Source organism: Antedon bifida, chromosome 2, assembly GCF_963402885.1.
Source record: "Antedon bifida chromosome 2, ecAntBifi1.1, whole genome shotgun sequence".
NCBI classification, from domain to species: Eukaryota; Metazoa; Echinodermata; class Crinoidea; order Comatulida; family Antedonidae; genus Antedon; species Antedon bifida.
The window spans coordinates 33162454-33170583 of NC_136227.1; the positions used below are offsets into that span (position 1 = coordinate 33162454).

The 8130-nt window shown below is 34.1% G+C and overlaps 1 pseudogene; it reads left to right on the top strand.

Annotated features, from left to right (window-relative positions):
• The first annotated feature begins 3756 nt into the window (after window positions 1-3756).
• On the top strand, window positions 3757-7488 carry LOC144834725 (lymphoid-specific helicase-like; annotated as a pseudogene).
• The last annotated feature ends 642 nt before the right edge of the window (window positions 7489-8130 follow it).

Genomic DNA, 8130 nt, shown 5'->3' on the forward strand with positions numbered 1-8130 from the left:
ATAGGATACGATTAAAATCAGTGAGAAGCTTACCACGGTACGCTATTATACCCATGTTGGTTGTACTTGCGCACAGTGATAATGAATAGGATACGATTAAAATCAGTGAGAAGCTTTACCACAGTGCGCTGCAATACCCATGTTGGTTGTACTCGCGCACAGTGATAATGAATAGGATACGATTAAAATCAGTGAGAAGCTTACCACTGTGCGCTACTATACCCATGTAGGTTGTACTCGCGCACAGTGATAATGAATAGGATACGATTAAAATCAGTGAGAAGCTTACCACTGTGTGCTACTATACCCATTTTGGTTGGACTCGCGCACACGGATTAATGAATAGGATACGAATAAAATCAGTGAGAAGTTTAGCACTGTGCGCTAATTAATACCCATTTTGGTTTAATACTATAGCGAACAGTAAAATGAATATGTCTGAATCCACCCCTTTCTTTACTCTACCTAGAACAATTGATCGATGGAGTATAGATTCCACACGAAAAATAACGCGAAATAATAACACGCGAAAACAAATAAAGTTACTACGCGAAAAAATTAATAATTATTATAGCAATTTTGTTTCTTCTCATGCCTATTGCTTTTGAATATCACAATACGTTTTATTTGGCATCTGATTTGACTCTCAATCCTCCCTAAACAAAATATTTACCTTTTAGTTCGTGTGTCATTTTTATTTTATTATGTTGCCGCATACAAAATGTTGTATTTTTGTTTAAATTAATTGAAGCTGAAGTTTTTCAAGATTTTTAGAGAGCATTTGTTTTTACAATATTGACAATATAACAATACTGAACATTATGACTATGATTAAAACATTTAAAAAATAATTTATTAGGTTTAATTAAATTGTTTATTAATGGTAACATGTTGCATCAACATGAGTATAACATATTACTTTGCGTCACTCTTTGGGTCATCATCAACATAGTTAAATTGTTTATTAATGGTAACATGATTGCATCAACATGAGTATAACATATTACTGTACGTCACTCTTGAGTCATCATCATAGTTAAATTGTTTATTAATGGTAACATGATTGCATCAACATGAGTATAACATACTACTGTGCGTCACTCTTGGGTCATCATCAATATAGTACCGTACTGCAAAATAATTTCATGATAAAAATATCGAAATTTGAACATTTGAAATTGAAATTTGGTCGTTCGATTTTACCATAACAACTCGCGCATAGTGAATATAACTATACGAAAACACACATGATCCTCGATTTAAATATTGTATAATATCAATAATAGACTTTTTAAATAAAATGTATTTGGTGACAAAATTACAAAACACCTATAAAACATTTCATAAACAGCAACACAATAGCGGAATTACTTGTAATTTGTATGCAATTGACACGAGTAATTTGAAGGCAATTCCGGTTGAATCGTGTTTGTTTGTTGATGCGCGCGTTGTTGATCAATGTATTTGGACCTTCCCATAATGCATTGGTGCGTGTGGAATATAAGGTAGTCAGGGATGATGTCAGGAATTGTTTATTGATGATTTGTGAATTCTCATATTATAAAGTTTGCGGCCCCGTGCACGTAGGCCTATATTTAGTTCTGAAAAAAACTGACGTGAGTTTCTTAACGTTTCGATCAGTATTATGCTTTGATCGTCCCATCCATAGATATTATGATCGTCCTTAGGAGCGAGGAGTAGTATTTTCTGATTCTCCTGAGGTTGATCAAAGTATAATTTTATTTGATTGAAACGTCGAGAAACTTAACAATCATTCATTTCAGAACTACGGTGGTATATATACGCGTGGTTTACAGTTACTGCAAACTTTATAAAAACATTTGATTTCTTCATGCAAACCTTAAAAAAATCTCATATTCTTCCATTGTCTTTCTTTGTCCAGTCGGCATTCATCATCTTATACCTTTTACATATTTTCTATAGTGTTTTTATGCTAAAACTGGCATCTTTACTGTCATCATGATGATGACTCAGCATTATCACATCGTCACTGCGCCGACAATATTACAAAACAATTGTTGTTGTATTGTATTTAAATTCTGGGTTAAAAAAAAACGAATTTGGTTATATTTTAATATCGACATAGTGATAAAAATGAAATTGATAAAATAAATTATTTTTCAAAAACTGGTACGGTCTCATTGTCCGTTGAAGGCGCTCTTTGGTTTTTTTTTTATTTAAAACGAGTAGAGAGAGCAGGTGGAATGGTTTGGTGGTATCAATTCACACAGCGCGGCCTTTATGAATAATAAAAAGGTGTAGGCCTAGCCTGTTCTTCTAAGAGCCACAAAACTTAGGTAAGCTGGGTGTTTATAGTTTTTTTCTGTTTTGGTATTACGCTAGGCCTACTGGTGCCTGCCTGGCACCTAACTAACGTGACAATTATCACACACAGCCAGCCAGCCAGCGTACAATTTAATTGTACCACTCTTTTCTCCCCTAGCCCACAAACAACTCTGGAGAGTCGGAGGAGGGAAGTGTGAATTCTACTTTTAACTAGCCTATAGTTTAGTAGTCTACTACTAGGCCTAATTAATGTAGGTGACCTCAATGTCTGATCAGAATTGTCTTCATCTTCTCACAGCAGGATGACAGTGCGTGACATACGTGAAGATTACAGCTGCTACACACAAAAAATGGAGTTATTAAATACCTCCACCACGACCATGTAGACCTACATAGGCCTATACCTCCATATACAGAGACAGAACTACTACTGTCGTCTAGATGGCTGTTGACAGGTAAGCACTCATGGATACAGAGTAAAGAAACAACTATGTTTTTGCCAATTTGTAAATGTAAATTATAGTTAATGCACAATTAATGGCCAGTTGATATAGACATTTCATTCATTCAGATTTTAGCAGCCACTAGGCCTACTGCATGATGTATTATTACGTTTCTGTGGGTTTTTTTTAAGAATGAGTGCAAGAATGTTTTTACTGATAGACAATATGTAAATATTTCAGAATACGTCAGAGTAAAGAGAAAACTTAATTCAGTTAGAAAATGTGTTTGTCTTCATTTTTACACGTCCAAGTAATGACTATCTTTTTTAATACAATAATATCAGTTGGACTTGTAGCAGGCCACAGACCATGTTTTGTTTTGTTTTGTTTTTTCATAATAATAGCAGCCATGAATCATGTTAATTTGTTTTTCAATGATTACAAAATATTGTAAGATTGTTTTCTTTCCCAGATTAGTAATTTTAGCAATGATCCTGATTATTTCATCTTTCTGCTTTCAACAAGAGCTGGTGGGTTAGGCATCAACTTGACAACAGCTGACACAGTCACTATATATGACAGTGATTGGGTAAGTTAAATAATTACTACATTTTATTACAGCGTGATCAATAATCTGCCATACGATTTACACACAGAGTGTCATATGTAAAGAAGTATTTGTGCTGAGTGAAGTTGAGCCTAACCTAAATTGATTCTACCCAGCTTATATTTCACATACCAACTTAAGTCTGTTCATAACCTAGTCTTACCTACCACTTTCACTGTTTGGAACACACCATCATGTTTATAGAAATATCCCAACATGTTTGTAATGAATTTATAGCAGTCCAAATTTGCCTCCAACTTTATACAAGCTATTTAAATAATAAGGTGGTAAGATAAATTGTTTGATTTGTATTCAACTATGTTTATTTTAGAGAACTGAAGACGTACCAATCTGCCAACAGACTTCTACTTACTGGTACCCCACTTCAAAACAACCTGTCTTGAGTTGTGGTCTATGCTAAACTTCTTACTACCAGAAGTGTTTGATAATCTACAAACGTAAGTTTTAATTGTTATCAATTTGGATCCGGTCCTGCTCCAGTTGAGGTTCGCAACAGATTGTGCGTCGTACAGCATTAGTGACTTTTTGTTTTCATGACGTGTCATGCAGCTACACGCATATCGAGGAAAAAGAACATCGAGAGAAAACAAAACAAAATGCGACATGATTTTTATTTTCCGGAGCAGATGTGAAAGGCAAACATGTCAATCACTGCCCACCAAACAATTTCCCTCTGTATAAGAACAAAACTGATGTGGATGTAAATTTTCTTTATTTTATTTTTCAGGTTTGAATCCTGGTTTGATTTTAATTCATTTTCAAGTCACGAAGATGAAGAAGCCATTGTAGCTAAGGAGAGACAACAACATGTTATATCCATGATGCACCAGGTACTGCCAACAAATCAGTTAACAGTTTCTTAGATCAAAAACGAAGGGAACGGTAATTGCTCCATCTATCAGACCGAACGTTAAATCGACCAATTATAGTCCCGATGAGAATGGAACAGATTATACTGGGCTTAAATGCATGCACAGATTAATGTTGATATTTTCTGTTTGTAATTTTATTCTGTATTAAAACTGTTTGTATCTTATAGATCTTGACGCCATTTTTATTACGACGCTTAAAGACAGATGTTGACCTGACAATACTTCCAAAGAAAGAGATCATTGTAAATGCACCAATGATGAGTATTCAACAAGAATTCTACGCATCAACTCTAGACAGGTCAATTATTGATAAGGTCAAACCCAAGGTAAGAACAGTGCATCATGTGCCATGGCTCTGTTAACATGAAATTAGAAACACATGCTAAAATAAATGAGGCGAGATTCTGCAGCTGAGAAATTGCAGTAAGAATTAGCCAATGATTGGTTGATAACTAAAAGTTAAAAAAACAAGTGCCACACTTTCTATAGTTTGTTTAGGTGCCTTATGTTATTAAGTTCCAAAATATTGAAGTGTATATAAAAAGAATGTTGTTGTCACTCATCTTGGCGTCCTTTTGTTCCACAGAAAAAAGAAGAGGTAACATTGACCCCAAAAGGTCGACCCAAGAGAGGATGCTCTAAAATGGTCGACTGCACCATTGTATTTAATGAAACATCCATGAGTACATTACTTTATGCCCCTTTTATTATTTATTTCAGAGAACCATCTGCACCTGGTGAGAGGGTGTCCCTGTCCACTTCCACCAGTACAACATCCATGAGTACATTACTTTATGCCTCTTTTATTATTTATTTCAGAGAACCAACTGCACCTGGTGTGACCCTATCAAATACAGAATCAGTAGTTAATATTAAGCTTCAAAACATTGTATTGCAACTAAGAAAATGCTGTAACCATCCTTACCTACTGGAGTATCCACTTGATCCGGTCACGCAACAGTTCAAAGTTGACGAGGATCTTGTCAAGTCATGCGGAAAGCTTTTAGTGTTGGAGAGAATGTTACCTGAACTAAAGAAGCGTGGACACAAGGTATCAATCTTAAATATTCATGTTAGTTTAAAAGAATGCAATAAGTTAATGAAATTGGCAATTGGTACCAGCTTATTTTATAAAAACATCTGAATTATATCTGTTTGTCTGTAGGTCCTGCTGATCTTTTCCCAGATGACCTCAATGTCTGATATGTTTGTCTGTAGGTTCTCATCTTTTCCCAGATGACCCAGATGACCTCCATGTCTGATCTGTTTGTCTATAGGTCCTTATCTTTTCCCAGATGACCTCCATGTTTGATCTGTTTGTTTGTCTGTAGGTCCTCATCTTTTCCCAGATGACCTCAATGCTTGACATACTTGAAGATTACTGCCACTTAAGAAACCACAACTACTGTCGTCTTTGAGAGACAACAACAGGTAAGCACCTGCATGGTGAAGATAAAGAAATTTAGAAGATTATTTGGAAGAACTTGTAAATATAAATGATACTGAATTAAGTTGATACACACATTCTGATTTTAGCAACTACTGCTGTATTATGTTAATTAGTATTATGAATGTTTTTACTGAGAAAAAATAAAAAATGTGTTTGTCTTAATTTTTACCAAATGTCCACCTAATGCTAATTAGCTTTAATATCAGTTGGTTGTAGCAGCCACAAACCATGTTTGTTTGTCTCAATTATTCAAGATTAGTGGAAGAAAGTTGTGTTATTATCTTTCTCAGACTAGTAATTTTAGCAATGGTCCTGATTATTTCATCTTTCTGCTTTCAACAAGAGCTGGTGGGTTAGGCATCAACTTGACAACAGCTGACACAGTCATTATATATGACAGTGATTGGGCAAGTTAAATAAATAATTACTACATTTTATTACAGCGTGATCAATAATCTGACATACGATTTACACACAGAGTGCAATATACTTTTTTGCTGTGCACTTTTTGCACTCAAGTGCATGATAGTGAAAAAATAAAGAGCGCACTAGTGACTCATTTCAGCGCGTCTGATTGGCTACATCCTTGAACCCATGTTATAATAATTAGTCACAAGCTTGTGGTGTAATGTTTGTTTTAGTGTAGTGACTTTCAATACATTGTAAAGTAGCATTTATAGTTATATTATAGAACCCACAGTCAGATCTACAAGCCCAAGATAAGATAGATGCCACAGAATTGGTCAAGAAAAGCCAGTGATTGTGTACAGGTTAGTGACCATTAACACCATTGACCAGAAGATAGTGGAGAGAGCAGCTGCAAAGAGGAAGCTGGAGAAGATGGTCATTCATCAAGGTCAGTTTTGTCTTTCACACCTCCCTAAAAGCCCTCCTGAACAATAAACGCCCGGGGCGTTTATTCAAATGAATACGTTAAATTAATCATATTGTTTTATAGACTTCTACAGTAGTATGCAAACTTCTAGGCATTGATTGTTCTCATTCATTTCAAAAATTCATTATCTTGTTTTTTTTTAGGTAAATTCAAAGGCAGTAAAACTATGGTGAGAGACTCAAAAGCTGTGATGGATCCCATGGAACTACTAAAAGTGTTACGCTCCACTGATCACTCTTGCATTATCAAAAACTGTGAAGAACAAGTCATCAGCGACGCAGATCTTGAGCTCCTATTGGATCGCAGCGACCTTGTTGGGAATAACGCGGGAAAAAATTGAAACCAGTAAAGGAAAATGAAGTGTTTAAGGTTCTGGAATCCTGCGATGAGAATGTCATGGAGTTAAAAATCTCAGTACTGGGTTCACATACTGTATACCCAATATTGCACAAATTGAAATCTGGGATTGTTAATGGTATTTATGACATTTATTTCTATGCAAGTAGTTACTGTTGTTTTCGGCACAGCACAGTGTTCAGGTTTAAACTATTGTTAACACCAAGTGTTATTACAAGTCAGCACAGTGTTCAGGTTTAAACTATTGTTAACACCAAGTGTTATTACAAGTCAGCACAGTGTTCAGGTTTAAACTATTATTAACACCAAGTGTTATTACAAGTCAGCACAGTGTTCAGGTTTAAACTATTGTTAACACCAAGTGTTATTACAAGTCAGCACAGTGTTCAGGTTTAAACTATTGTTAACACCAAGTGTTATTACAAGTCAGCACAGTGTTCAGGTTTAAACTATTTTTAACACCAAGTGTTATTACTCTTACAACATAAAGAAAATCAAAGACTGTACACAAATATATCTGAACATTAAGTAGAACTTTTAATTATTCCAATCTATATATTTTCACCCTTAAATTTATTTTATACAGGATTATATTTCACTATTTCTACATCATAACATAAAAAATAAGTCTACATCAAAAAATATATTTAAAAACACACCAATGAAACTAATCATTGATATCAAACTATATTATATAATGTCTTCATTGTTTGATTTTTGTCATTTTTAGTTTTACAAATTCTACTACAACTTTGTTCTGTTGTTGTTACTGTGCCAAAGACATCTCATAATGTGTTTATTTGTTAATTTAATTTCTAATTACGTTTTCATTTAATAAAACTGCTTTTGATAACTAATTACGTTTCATCATTATGTTCATGTTATGTTTTGTAGTTTCAAGTTGTACCACTTTACTTTTAGTATTGGATGGTTAAAACCATCCAATACTAAAAGTAAAGGGTGAAATTACATTTACGATTTAATATTATTTTATCACATAATATTATCACATAATTACTTTAAAACACGCACACGCAATTCTATACAATATATCAAGTAAAAAACATTGCATTATTATAAAAGAATCATTTTCATTAAATATGGCAGCACAGCTTATAAAGATTATAATGAATAAGAAACAAACATTCTTGTTTATCTGCATGCTACAGCTGTTAATA